The sequence below is a fragment of the Benincasa hispida genome, chromosome 9, assembly GCF_009727055.1.
Source record: "Benincasa hispida cultivar B227 chromosome 9, ASM972705v1, whole genome shotgun sequence".
Lineage (NCBI taxonomy): Eukaryota > Viridiplantae > Streptophyta > Magnoliopsida > Cucurbitales > Cucurbitaceae > Benincasa > Benincasa hispida.
The window spans coordinates 75,464,152-75,479,101 of NC_052357.1; the positions used below are offsets into that span (position 1 = coordinate 75,464,152).

The window sequence follows — 14,950 nt, forward strand, 5'->3', positions numbered from 1 at the left end:
AATGGCAATCTTGAGGAATCTATATATATGGAGCAGCCTGAGAGATTCATAACCCAAGGTTAAGAGCAAAAAGTTTGACAACTTAATTGGTCCATTTATGGATTGAAACAAGATTCACAATCTTGGAATATAAGATTTGATACTGCGATCAAATCTTATGATTTTAATCAGAATGTTGATGCGCCTTGTGTTTACAAAAGAATCATTAACGTTTTAGTAGCTTTTCTTCTGTTGTATGTAGATGATATCCTACTCATTGGGAATGATGTAGGTCTATTAACTGAAATTAAAAATTGACTAGCGATCTAATTCCAAATGAAATATTTCAGAGAGGCGTAGTTTGTTCTGGGTATTTAGATCTTTAGGGATAGAAAGAACAAAACGCTAACTCTGTCTCAGGCATCATACATTGGCAAAATGCTTGTCAAGTTTTCGATGTAGGACTCCAAAAGAGGTTTGCTCCCTTTTAGGCATGGAGTTACTTTGTCTAAGGAACAGTGTCCTAAGACACCTTAAGCGATTGAGACGGATCCCCAACGCATCGGTTGTTGTTAGCCTAATGTATGCAATGTTATGTACATGACATGACATCTGCTATGCAATGAGGATAGTCTGTAGATATCAGTCTAATCCAGGATTTGATCACTGGACTGCCATTAAGAACATCCTCAAGTATCTTTTGAGAATGAGGGATTACATGCTAGTGTATGGTTCTTACACTAGTATGGTTCTCAACCAACCAATCCATGTCTAAGATCACAAGAAAACTTTACACATCCAATACTTGATAACCAACACATGCTATTCTTTATGAAATCAATAAACAATAATGACAAGTAACTAGTACATAAACTAAATAATTAATTTTATGCACATTTTTTTCTAGAAAACTTTTTACTAATAAAAAGTACCTAGCATGACAAGGAATTCGTTGATAGGCCATAAGGACACTCTAAACTTACATTGTAAGTCAATCTACAGAACCTATAACTTAGGCTCTGATACCAGCTGTAACGCCCCATGCCCAGGATTTGAACCAGGATTCAGAATTCGGATTCGGCACCTGATGGCCCTATCATTCCCCTGCGTTCCCTACGACTGACTATGTCGTTCTTACGTGTCTTGAATGCTTCTAGAAGTGAAAGTTGTTCCCACAAACCAACACTGGTCTTTTCAACATGCTTTGTCCTCACTCACATATATCCTAGGAAGTATCCCAGGAGGTCACCCAATATAAGATTACTCCAAGCTAAGCACACTTTGAAGGAACTATGAAGTTCCGTAGCGGAAGTGGGGATCCCCAAATTTTATTTTCATAGAACAAAAAATTTATAGAAAAAATTATGCAAAATTTCATAAAATACAGCATGCAAAGAATAAGAAGAAGAAAATGAAATTAGGGTTAGGAAAAATCTTACCCTTGAAGAATACATAACCTTCACGAAATTCCTCTTCTCCACGAATAATCTCAAACCCTCGCACCAAGAACTGACGAAGAGGACACCACTACAATTGTTACCTCTGTATTCTCCTTAGAGTAAGGTGAGAATATCAGGAGTGTGTGGGCTCTGGAAATTTTGGGAAGAGGGATTGAAATTTTGAGAGAGAATTTTGTCAAGGGAAAAAGGCAGAATCACACACACCAATTCTTTATGAAGAAGAAGACGATAAAGATTATTCAACCCTCAAACTGCCCACTTCCCACGTAAATCATTGAGAGAGAATTAAGGGGAAAAAATTTATTTCCCTCCCTTTAATTTTAGAAAAAAAAAATANCCCACTTAGATAGTGGATTCTAGGTGTTGGGATTTTATGAAGTTATTTCATGCAATTTTGCATGGCTCTTTTCTATAAATATGGGCTTGTGATTTTGGATTAAAAACTTTTGGACTTTTTGCCAAATTAGTTTTCTAAAATTGGGCTAAAAAAAAACTCAAACCCAACCCAAAATCCCTTCTTCTATTTCCATCTCTTTCTTCCTCTCTCTCGGGTTCTTTATCCATTGGGTCCCACAACCTGGTTCTGAGTCCAGAGGATAGTAGGTTAGCTCTAGTGGTTGTCCGGTTCGTGTTTGAGAGGAGATAGACGAGTTTTGGGAGCTTCATAGGTTATTTCAAAATAACCCTAATTAGTTTATTTAGGGTTGCATGTTTTATTTGTGCAATTAGAGTAAAATCGATTCTCTTTTCTGCTACGCATGTCTATTTTTCCATCAAATGTGTATTTAACTTTTGTTGCTTGAATCTAATAGATCACCTGATTTAAGTGGAAATAGTTAACTACTTGAAAAAGTAAGTGACCGTAGAAATCATTAAGTAAGGGCAATGGGTAGCTTTAGAGATAAAGTTAACCATGTTGTGCACATGGAAATGTTACTAGTACTCATGCATCCTAGAGATAAGACATATGTGGCTACAGCCGAGAGATCCTGAAAATAAACTAAGTAATAAAAAAATCTGAATGTATCACACATGTATGTGGGTTAGCTGATATTCATCCCAACCTTGTTCTAATCCACTAATTACACAAAGTCTTGCTAGTTGAAGTTGAGAAATCAACACTCATCATACAATGTATACATCATTCTATCAACGCATTCACCCACATACATGTGTAGATGAGATCTTTGCAATGACAATGATTACATCTTGATGAACTACTCTTAGCTTCACCTGTAGATGAGATCTTATGTTTTTTAGGTCTTCCTGTTGAACGTTTAAAACTATGAGGTAATGCTATAATGCCATCATCTACAACCTCCAATTTGAATAGACCCCAGCAGGTCGAACACAACCCTTATGAAGGAACTGTTCCGTAGCGGAAGCTAGGATCGACCCAATTTTTATTTTCGCATAACAAAAATTTTACGGAACAAAATTATGAAAAATCTCATAAAATTATACAGCATGCTAGAGAGGGAAAAAAAGGAATTAAGGTTTAGGAAAAATCATACCCTTGAAGAATACACAGCCTTCACGAAATTCCTATTCTCCACGAATAATCTCGAACCCTCGAACCAAGAATTGACAAAGAAGACATCATCACAATTGTTACCTCTGCATTCTCTTTAGTGTAGGGTGAGAATATCAGGAGTGTGTGGACTTTGAAAATTTTGGAAAGAGTGATTGAAAGTTTTTAGAGAGAATTTTTCTCAGGGAAAAAAAGGCAGAATGAAACACCCCACTTCTCTATGAAGAAGAAGACGATAAAGATTATTCCTCACTCCCCACGTAAATCATTGAGAGAGAATTAAGGGGAGGGAAGTTATTTCCCTCCCTTTAATTTTAAAAAATTAATATTAATTTTATTTAAATAATTATATATATATTAACTAACTTATTATATGTATATATAACCACATGTTATATCATATATAACACATAACCTATAGCTTTTATATTGTATCAAATACAATATAACCTATAGTTATTAATTCTCTCAATATTACATGGAATTTAATATAAATCACATTTATACTAAATTTAATTACATGAATCTCATCCATATAATTAATATTTGAATCTTCTTCAAATATATAATTCCTCTCAAATAAAATTTATGTCATAATGTATCGAATACAATATATTAATTATATAATATATAATTAAGTTAAGTTAATTATATCGCATATAGTTAATTCCCTCAATTAATTTGAACAATTCAAATTAATCCAAAATTGATTCTCAATAATCTCTTTTGAGCTACAAAGTAGGCCTTATAGACTTGTAGGTTAAAGCTCCAATGGTACTTGAATAATTAATTAAAGTCCAATTAAACTATTTAACATCCATTAACTGTCGGTTACTCTACTAAAGATCAACAACTGCACTCTTCGTACTATAGATATATTTATGTGTCAATTGGATATAACTAGTCGATAGTGCGATGACCATTCACAAAATTCTCGTAAATACAGTGTGAAACCCAGATTTCAATTCCCCTACTTAAGCAGGTAATTAAGGGAATTAACTAAGTATGTTTAAATTGTATGTTAAAGAGAAGGAAAATTTCTAAGCGTTGAATAGATTTTCCTTAAGTAGCTTTGAGTTAAGCCTTAATTAGTGAAATTTGGCTAAGTGTAAAATCAAAAGAAACCATGCGTGTGGTGTTAGGAAACATTAAATGCATGAGATGAGGCTGAGTTAATAGAGGTTTAAAAGAGATTAAGCATTGAAGCCAAAAGCAACCATGCGTTTGTGAGGTTGGACGAATGTTGGCCGAAGCGTTGGCAAGAGGCGTTGCCAAGAGTTGCTTATCCGTTGAGGCTGCATGATCGAGAGCGGAGAGAGCGAGATAAGCTTAAGCGCAAGGCGCTAGATAAAAGATCGAATAGCTATGGGCAGCGTTGAGTGAGCGCTAAACGACCGTGTAGCTGCGCGTGGCGCTAAACGATGTGAAGTGATGTGCTACATGATAGGAGACGACACTACACGATCAATGTAAGCACTAGACAATAAGCGTAGAAGCTAAACGATAGTGTTGGACGATAGCATTAAGCGATGAGCGGGCGCTAGACAATAAGCGTAAATGCTAGACGATGCGTTTGGCACGAGCACTGGGCAATAAACTACACGATGGCATTATACGATGAGCGTAAGCGCTACACGATAGGCAAACGCTGGACGATGGGTGTTGCACGATAAGCAGATGCATTACATGATGGCGTGACGCGTTAGACGATAAGGCGTCAGCGCTACACGATGAAGCTAAACAATAGGCACATGAGCTATATGATAGGCTATGCGCGATATCGTTGAGAGCGAGATATCACTAAACGATTGAGCTATGCGATGGACATAAATGCTATGCAATAGGACACAGGCACTACACAATTGGCAATAGCTAGAGGGCTGAAAGTTAAGTGACAGCGAGAGATCTAGTAAATGATGGAGTTGTGCGATGAAGTGTAAGAGTTACATGATGGACTAACAAGGGAGCGTTATTGAGGCTTGCATTACGCAAAGCTGATGAGCTCACCCGGACAAATGGCTATACCGAGAGATGGTTAGACTTGAGTTAGTAGAAGCTGGACGAATAAAGATTCAGGAAAAGAGAGTCTTATGCAAGATAACTCAAGCAGGTGTGTGGCATGGAAGTGGGTGAATGTCAAGGAAGTAGGTAGTGGCAAAACATGGTGCAAACACTCCAAAGTAGGAGGTGTCTTGCGTTAAGGCTTGGTAAAGATGAGAAGGATCGATTCTTTTAGCCTATAAATACCACCACAAGATGTCTCTTCAATTCATAAGCCAAAACCTCTTCAGGTTGGGTTCCAGGGTGCTGCTAAGGTCAAGGTCTGCCACAAGCCATAGTTACACTTTCGGGTTTTAGAATTGTTGATGTAAACTTTGTATTTAAGTCTTGGAATTGTATAAACATTATACTGTTGTAATAAAATGGGCCTAATCAATTAGTTGTTGTTTATTTCCTTGACTTAAAGTTTACTGAGAGTAAAGAGGTTCAGATGGGTGGTAGGTATCACAAAAGGGTGGTATCTACGATCCCTCATGCCTTCCCTCGGGCTCAGGAGGCGGGCTCAGGGTGGGGTGTGACATACAGTTAGGCCAAAATTATCGTTTTGTTCTTGTAGTTACATCTAACTTCTTAAGTACCACTGATTCCTCTAATGAACAATAAGTCATAGTCCAACTATGACCAAACCCCTATTGGGAGAAGAGAGGGTATGGCGCCACATTGTTCAAGCCCCGAAGTTAGCCCTTAAAGGAGCAATTTATCTAATTACCTCGACATCAGGGAAGGAGTGAATTTCATCTTGTGTAGCTGTGTTCCTAACTCCCCAATCAGACGAATACCCAAAATGGTAGGCTTATTGAGTCGGCGATCTGGCCACTCTCACCCATATAAATCAAAGGATCACCTTTATAGACAAGAGTTCACAACTCACTCAGGATTCAAGTCATGTCACCTATGGTCATCCTGGTGAAATGTAAGTCTCTATTATTAACGGTGTTATATAACGAGATTAATACATTTCGTAGTCCGGTTCTATACAAACTCCTTCGTATAGAATACCGATGCTCATATGTCTCCACATGAATGATCAGGATCATGTCATTTTAGCACTTTACAACAATTGTAACATCTACAAAGCGGGTTATATTCATAATGTCACCAAGATAAGGTACCTAGCCTTATTCATCTACTACAAACCATTTAGGTTATCACTTAAATATGATCCACCTCTATGTCTCTACATACATGTTTAAGCTATAAAAGATAAGCTTGGATGTTAGTTTATTGGTTTGTGGGTTAATGCTACTAAATGTCGAATAAAACATCTCATATTTTATTAGATAAATAAAATGTTTGTACATTACAATTACAAACTATAGAACCCACAAGATTTAGGGCATCAATTCCAAAACGCTTAATTTTGGTGTTCCTATGATTTAGCTACCAAAAAGGAAGGTGCATCTTGTTGGTATAGGTAGTAACTTTCAATTCTTTTTAGTCTTTCTTAACCATACTTTCATGTCCTTAGGATCGCTCTTGGATGTGATCAGTTCATTCATGTACCCTTCTTGAACTCGGGTCGTTACATGTGTGTCATCCTTGCACAGGGGTCATGCTAATCTTCTCTATATCATTCCAATTTTATTTAATCATATTACTTATCTCTTTCATAGCATATAGTTTTATTATGAATCTCATTCACATTAAGTTTACTGTATAGGTTTAGTAGGAACCAATTTATATTATTTAATATTTGAATCTCAAATACTATTATCTCATATTATATAGTTTTAAATTTCAATCTAATTTAAATAAACTATATATTGTAATATATCTATATACATTATATTAAATTGTATCATATACACTAAATTCCCTTAAACAATAATTTGAACACTTCAAATTTACAACACCTCAATTCTTGTTTAATCCTGTTATGAGCTAGTAGAGGGACCTAATGGACCTACAGTTATAAGCTCCAATGATACGAGATTAATTAATTGAACTCTTTAATTAAATTATTCAACATTCATTAACTATGAGGTTTTCCACTATAAACCAATAGTTGCATTCTTATGAACTATAGAATATTTATTTCTCCATTTATGTTTAACCACTTTCTGTAAGTCAATCTTTCACAAGTTGTTCGTAACCACACCTGTGTCAAATTACCATTTTATCCCTATAGTTACTTCATGATCCTTAAGTACCACTGATCCTCTAATAAACAATCTGTTTATGGTCCAACCATAAACAAAATCCCTCTCAGGCCAGTGAGAAGGTGAAGCCTCATTGTTTAAGTCCTGGAATCAGCAGTTAAGGGAATAACCTATCTACTAACCATAAAGGAGGGAATGAGAGAATTTGGTCTTGTGAGGCTATGTTTCCAGCTCCCCATTTGGTATAATCCCCAAGATGGTAGGCTTATTGAGTCGGCAACTAAGGCCACTCTCACTCATACAAATTAAATAATGACCCTTGTGAGTAGGCATTCATAACTCATTCAGGATTTAGATTGAGTTACATGATAATCATTTGAAATATTAATCTCTTCAGTTAACGGTGTTATAACGAGAAACTATATATTTCGCGGTCCAGTCTTATGCAATCTCATTGCATAGGATACCTCCACTCGCATGTCTCCACATGAACGATTTGAATCAAATCATTTGTAACAATTACAAAGTGGGTCATATTCATAGTGTTATCAGATAAGACACTCAACCTTATCCATATACTATAGACCTTTTAGGACATTACTTGAACATGATTCACTCATATGTGTCAGCCACATACTGTTCAAGTTACATGAAAAATAATCTTAGATCTTAGTTTATTGAATTTGAGTTAGGTGATTAAATAAATAACAAATATTTATTAAAGATAAACTAACATTTTATTCATATAAAAAAATTTGTTTACAAATTTACCGACTACGGGATTAGGACATAAATTCCAACATTATAACCTTCCTCTAAAAAAAGTAAAATATTAGATTCTCATTCCCATAACCATTGTACCAGAAAAAATTGACTTCTGAATATAATAATTACTACAAATTAAAGTCGTGCCTGCAATAATGTCATAGTTCACTAAATCCAACAGACAGGGACTTCCATCCTCATAAACTAGCAAATAGGAGAGATCTACACACATGATTCACAAAAATGCACACCACACTCTCATATGTAAAAGTTATAAATATAAGAGAAAATTGGAGGAATATTATAACTTTTAAAAATAATTAGTGAGATATTATAGTTTTGAAAATAATTAGAGAAATATGGTAGTTTTGGAGATTTGTGTTTGTCGAGTGTTCAAAGCACGACCAAGATAATTTATATGTTATTTTTTTTAATTTATGTATGTCGAGTGTTCAAAACTCGACCAAGATAATTTGCATGTTATTTTTTTTTTAATTGATGTTTGTTGAGTATTCAAAACTTGATCAAGATATGGTCGAGTATTGAACACTCGACCCCTTTTTCTTTCTATTTTTTTAATGTTATTCTTTTATCTTCTCTAAACAAAGTACTCTACGCAAATTTACCATTCTATTTCTCAATAATAAGAAAAACAAATTACCATTGTATTTCTTAACAATAAGTAAAACTTACATCTTTAATTGTTAACTCTAAGAGACATCATAGAACATAATAAATTCTCAATCTTTTTTTCTTCCATATTACAACTATTGTTTATAATTGGAAAATAATAAAATGTAAATTAAAATATTCATTCAATACAACAATTTAATGTTTTTCATTCATTTAAAAATAATAATAATAAATCAATGTGTCCCACCTCGATTTTGAGCTGGTTGTTGTCATCGACTTTGAATTCTAGGTTGCTTTGGTTCCTCTTGTTGTTGCTTTGGTGGCTCGGTACCTCTGCAGGCGCTTCATAGTATAAATATTCATTATGCTCTCCACGGTCGTGCCCCATGTCCATGCATGTATGAAGATGATGGACCAGCCTCTAAATCGTAATATCCTGAACCAAATGTTGGCATCATCATCATCAGACTAGCATAACCAATTTGACTCTGCGTCTACATCATAGAAGGTAATTTTTTCACATTGTGGTCGACCTCATTAAACTCATCTTGTTCTACTCGAGCACGTCCCTTATGCCTAGGAACTGGTGGAGGAGCAATAGTTATATCTTATATATAATGTATCTCCTCCATGTAACTCTTATTATTACTGTCTGCAGTAATAACTTGGTTTGGATCATTTACAACATCACGAAGGCTACTAGTACTCGATCTTTATGAATTACAAAACAACTAGGCAATATTTAAAATAAATTTAGACTTAAAATAGTTAGACAATATTTAATTATGTACTAGATGACTCACAACTGCTCCTGAACGTGTAATGTAGCGCTTTGTAATATTATTATACCAATTCATGTAATCTTGAGTTGCATCTTATCAAATTGCCCTATTGGAACTTGCATTGCAATAAACCTTCTACGATAGTGTCATCGCACTACCAAATGTGCAACTTTTTAAGACAAATCTGCAGTTCTTAGGTCGATGTCATGCAGTAGGGGTTCGGTATTGCATTTTGATGGGAATCTTATTGGAAACCAAATTGTCTAATCACCCAGCCAGGAAGATGTCACTCATCAAAACATTAACATAGTAGATCTAGCAAATAAATATCAGAAAATATGGTAGATCTAGTAGTAACATGGTAGGTCTAGTACAATATAAATATCAAAACATTAACATGGTAGATCTAGTAGTAAATGAAAAGGAAACATATAAATTCAACAAAGGTCCTACTCTTTTTTCCTCAAAGTGACAACAATCCCTCTTTTTTGTTATTTATTATCCAAACAGCAATAAAAACTACAAAAAACATAGAATAATTATAATATGAGAATATGATCTATAGTTTTTTTTTTTTTTTTTTAATAACGATTTAGTTAGGTGAGAGTGTACCTCTTTTTTGGTTATTTGTTTGTCAAACAACAACAAAATCTCTTACAAGAATAGAATAATATGAGAATAGGGATAAATTTTTTAATTATTTTTTAAAAAATATAAATTTAGTAGAGTAACATAAACCTTACAACTTCAAAACCACATATTATGATTTATGTGATGAATAGGAAAGAAATCGGTGATTCGGTGGTTAGAAAGAGGAGAAGAGTGTACTAATAAAACGCTCGGGCGCGCGATTGCTTAGAAAAAGCTAGACAATTGTTTAGGTAAGACTATGTGATCGTTTAGGAAAAGCGTGTGTGTACACAGTTGTTTAGTAAACTTTGAGCCGTTGTGTATGCTCTCGTTTGCTAGGCGATGGGCAGTGTACTAATCGGGGAGCAAATATCTAATCACTTTGCAAAATGCAAACTATTTTCATTTTATCCTTCAGTTATGAAAACTAATTGCAACCTCCCACTATCTCATTCGATTACGGAGAAAAAACCGCCAACAATTATCTTATAATTATTAAATTAAAAAAAAAATAAATATAATTTTATTATATTTATAACCTATGGTTTAATATCACATCATATGCAACATATGAACCATAGTCCTTTTCTCCTCCACTAGATATAAATTATATTTATATCCTTTTCCTCCAATTAATATATCTCATACATCATGTCAACCATATCATCTATAATTGACCAGTTCAATTATATCATATATAATCGAACTCTCTCTTGTCATTCTGAACACTTCTAACTGACCCAAAAACTGATTCTCAACTTGAATCCATTGAGCTACCAAGGACACCTTATAGACCTATGGTTTGAAGCTCCAACGGTACGTGAATAGCTGACTAAACTCTTTAGCCACGAGATCCACCATTCGTTAACTACCAGGCATTCCACTAAAGACCGAAAGATGCACTCTTCTCACCACAGATATATTTCTGTGTCCATCTGATATAACCAATCAACAGTACAATAACCCTTCACAGAGCTTGTAAGTACAGCTGGGCCGATTTATCGTTTTCCCCCTGTAGTTTCATCTAACTCCTTAAGTACCACTGATCCCTTTAATGAACAATACAACATAGTCCTATTATGTGTGGACATCTCTCGGGCCATGAGAAGGTGTGTGGCGCCACATCGTTCAAGCCCCAGAATCAGCCCTTAAGGGAGCAATCTATCTACTTACCCCTACTTCAGGGAATGAGTGAATTCCATCTTGTGTAGCTGAGTTCCCAACTCCCAGATCAGACGAATCCCCAAAGTGTTAGGTTTGAGTCGGTGATCTGGCCACTCGCACCTATGCAAATCAAAGGACCGCCCTCAAAGGCAGGAGTTCTCAACTCACTCAGGATTGAGGTTATGTTACCTATGGTCATCCTAGTGAAGTGAAGTCTCTATCATGAACAACGTTATATAACGAGAATATAACACTTTGTGGTTCCGTATTATAAAAACTCCTTTGTATAGGACACCTTCGCTCGCATGTCTCCACATGAATTATCAGGATCAAACTATTTGTAGCAAGTCACAATACTTGCAACTATTCTACAAAGCGGGCTGTATCCGTAGCGTTACCAGGATAAGGTTTTTCTCCTATATTCATATGCTACAGACCATTTTGGTTATCACTTAAGACATGATCTACCTGTATGTCTCCACATACATGCTTAAGTTACAACGACAATTAGGAATCTTAGTTTATTGGTTTGTGGTAAAGCAATTAAAACAGCCAATGTTTCATAGACAATAATGAAGAAAATATCATATATTATTACATCACAAGAATTTGTTCAATACAGTATTTACAAACTACAGGACCCAATGAGAGTTTAGGGCATCAACCCCAACAATTACAAGAACGATTACAATAATCAAAAGAAACATTGTCAAAATGTTTGACAAGTGCAATAGTGGCATCCATCGCATTCTTTCTTTCAGAGAGATCAACGTCCAGAACATTAAAGCCTGAATGCTATTTGTTGAGTCTGACTCCACTAGGAGATGTTGACACACCTCCCTTTTCAATTGAGCCCAACCCGAATAACTTCCCCTTTCAAAGCCTTGATAGACCACCCCTATCTAATATTTTGAACCCAATGCAGATAAGAGAGTTCTGGGAGTCACGAACTACCCATCCCAACCTATCCAACTTTGTGACACTGTACCAAGAGGCATCACGTTGAGCTTCCAACAACAACTTGGAGGGAGACCATCTATACAAATTGAATACTCAAATATTCTATTTAACACCGTAACATTATAGTATGAAAACACATTTAAAATTAGTTTGGAGCTGTTTGGGGCGTAAAGTTGAGATAGGATGTCTAGAGTTCTTATGTTTGTATTTAGGGTGCAGAGTTATTTGGTCTGGGTTCATATGCCTGTGTTTGGGATGCAGAGTTCATATATTTGGGTATCTGATATAGTTTTTTAAAACATTTTTATTCAACAATATGTTTTTATGATTATTATTTTTGTTTTGAAACTTTTTTATTCAATAATTGTACCCATGTTTGTTTGAATAAAATATGGATTGCAATTTTTCTCTTAATTTTTAAAATTTTTCTTTTTTTCTTTCTTTCTTTTATGGGCAATGAACGATAATTAACCCATTACATTTCTTGTAGAAATATGTTTAAATAAAATGAGAAACCAAAGCAAAAAAACTTTTGATTCTAGCCAATTTTTCTCCACGAATTTTATTATCATCTTCTTCTTCTTCTTCTTTTTTTCTTCTTATTGTTGCTCTATATTTTTACTATGTCATGATTAAATTTCTCCATCATCGTAACAGCCAATGGAATGTCACCACATTTCTTTAACAATTTTACTTTCATTTTCTCTAAATTTGGAGGGGATCATCAGAGAACAAATCTCTAATTTTCACTAACTTTTGCTAGAAAATGTTTCAGGATCTTTTTTTCATTTTATGGTTTTTTTTGTTATATATTACATATTTTTTGTCAAAATATTTTTAACACTCATTTAATATGTGAATTCCAACAAAAATATTTTTTTTACAAATTTTTACCTATAAATATTGCACTTAATGTAGACAAAATAATATTTTTTATATAATCAACAACTCTACTACATACTTTAATAGTCATCAGTCTTATAATAGTCGGAAGTGGTCGTTGAAGTTGATTATCGCATATGATTTTTGCTGGAGTTTGTAGTTGTCAGTGGTTGTCGGAGGCTGAAGTTGGTTGTATGAAGGTGTATTGGAGTTGGTTATTGAAGTTCATCATTGAAGGTGATTTTCGAATCTCGGAGTTGGTTGAGCGAAAGTGGTTGTCAAAGTTGATCATCAAAGATGATTTTCGCTAGAGATTGTAGTCAAAGGTGACTGTCGGAGCCTAAAGTTAGTCATATAAAATTGGTATTAGAGTTGATTTTCGGAGTTTTCCGTTGAAAGTGGTTGTCAAAGCCACGGGTTGGTCGTCAGAGTTGCTCGATCAAAGTTGATCATCAAAGGTGATTTTCATCGAAGTTTGTAGTCGAAGTTGTTCATTGGAGTTTGTTGTCGGAGTCAATTGGTCATCAAAGTTGGTAATGCAAAGGTGGTCGTTGGAGTTGGGTCACTAGAGGTGGTTGTCGGAAGCCAAAATTGGTCGTCGGAGTTGGTCGTGTGAAGGTTGTCAGAGCTCGAAGTTGGTCACTGAAGTTGTCATCAGAGGTGGTTGTCGAAGTTCGAAGTTGGTCGCCTGAGTTGTCATCAGAGGTGGTTGTCGAAGTTCGAAGTTGGTCGCCTGAGTTGTCATCAGAGGTGGTTGTTGGAGCCTAGAGTTAGTTCTCGGAATGTAACAGTGGTCAATGGGTAGAGCCATTGAAAACATGGGAAGAATGGAGAGTTGGGGTGAGTTGGTAAAATATACTGACTCAACTCCACCAATATTTAAAGTTGATGGGCCAAACAATGAGTTGGTATATTATATCAACTCAACTCATATTGGTGAGCCAAACACCCCATTTGTATTGTATAACATAATTTAACCCAAAAAGAAAAGTTTAGAGAAAATTACAAATATAACAATTAAGCTCAAAGTATTTGCATATATAGTATAATAAAAAAATGATAATATTGCTAATAGAAATCTATCAACAATAGAATTTATCACTTATAAGACTCTACAATTATATAGTCCCAAATTGAAGTATACACCACTTAGTGTATTACCGAAAGAATATTTATTATAAAAAGACTATATATCATCTTAGTAACTAATTTGGGCCTGGGCTTAAATTTAGAGAGTGGACTTTTGGAAGGGTGTAGCCCACCTCGGGATGAGGCGACACGGGATCGACGAAAAGCGGAGGGGGAATCACTTTCTATCTTAGCCGCAACCCCGGAAACATCTAGTTGGCTCCAATGAGAGATGGCCACGTGTAGAGGCAAAGGATCTAGTGCATTGGGTGACCGTCAACGGAGACTCCAAAAGGACAAGACAGAGGGATAGCGCTGCACCGTGGGTTTGCCAGTTAAGAGATCCAACGGCTGGGTGCGTCTGGCGGCACCGATCCACAAATTTCACCCTTTCAGCCACAAAACCAACCAATAATAACTGATCACGTGTCGGTATTCGCGCACCCAACTGACAGCTACGAGATCCACCGGATAACCTGGAATCGCCGGTCGCCAACCAAATACATACAAGTTAGTTCCCTCTTTTTTCTCCCTTTCACATTCATTTTCTTCGCTCCAAAAGAAAGGCCTCTTCAAAGATTCTGCTTTGTCTTCCTCACATTTTCTCCTCTTTAGGGTTTCCTTTCTCTGCTATTGTTCCCCACCACCACCAACACAAACCGCTAAAGCTTCTCCATTACGCTCCTTCTCGTGAGAATTCTCCTATTCTTTTTTACGGATTCTTCTGCTGTTTTATTTCTCTCGCTCTTTCTTTTTTTCTTTCCTCGCATATCTATGAGACTTCTGGTCCGTTTTGATAACTTATTCCACTTGGTTTGCTTTGTGACTTCATAAAGCTTCTATCGATTTGAGTAATACATATATATACACATTTAT

The 14,950-nt window shown here is 35.5% G+C and overlaps 1 non-coding gene across 1 annotated transcript; it reads right to left on the bottom strand.

The window, feature by feature from the left end:
- Positions 1-6,532: 6,532 nt before the first annotated feature.
- Positions 6,533-6,636, bottom strand: LOC120087446. The gene has a single exon (XR_005484586.1). It is a non-coding gene; the product is annotated as a U6 spliceosomal RNA (small nuclear RNA).
- Positions 6,637-14,950: the final 8,314 nt, after the last annotated feature.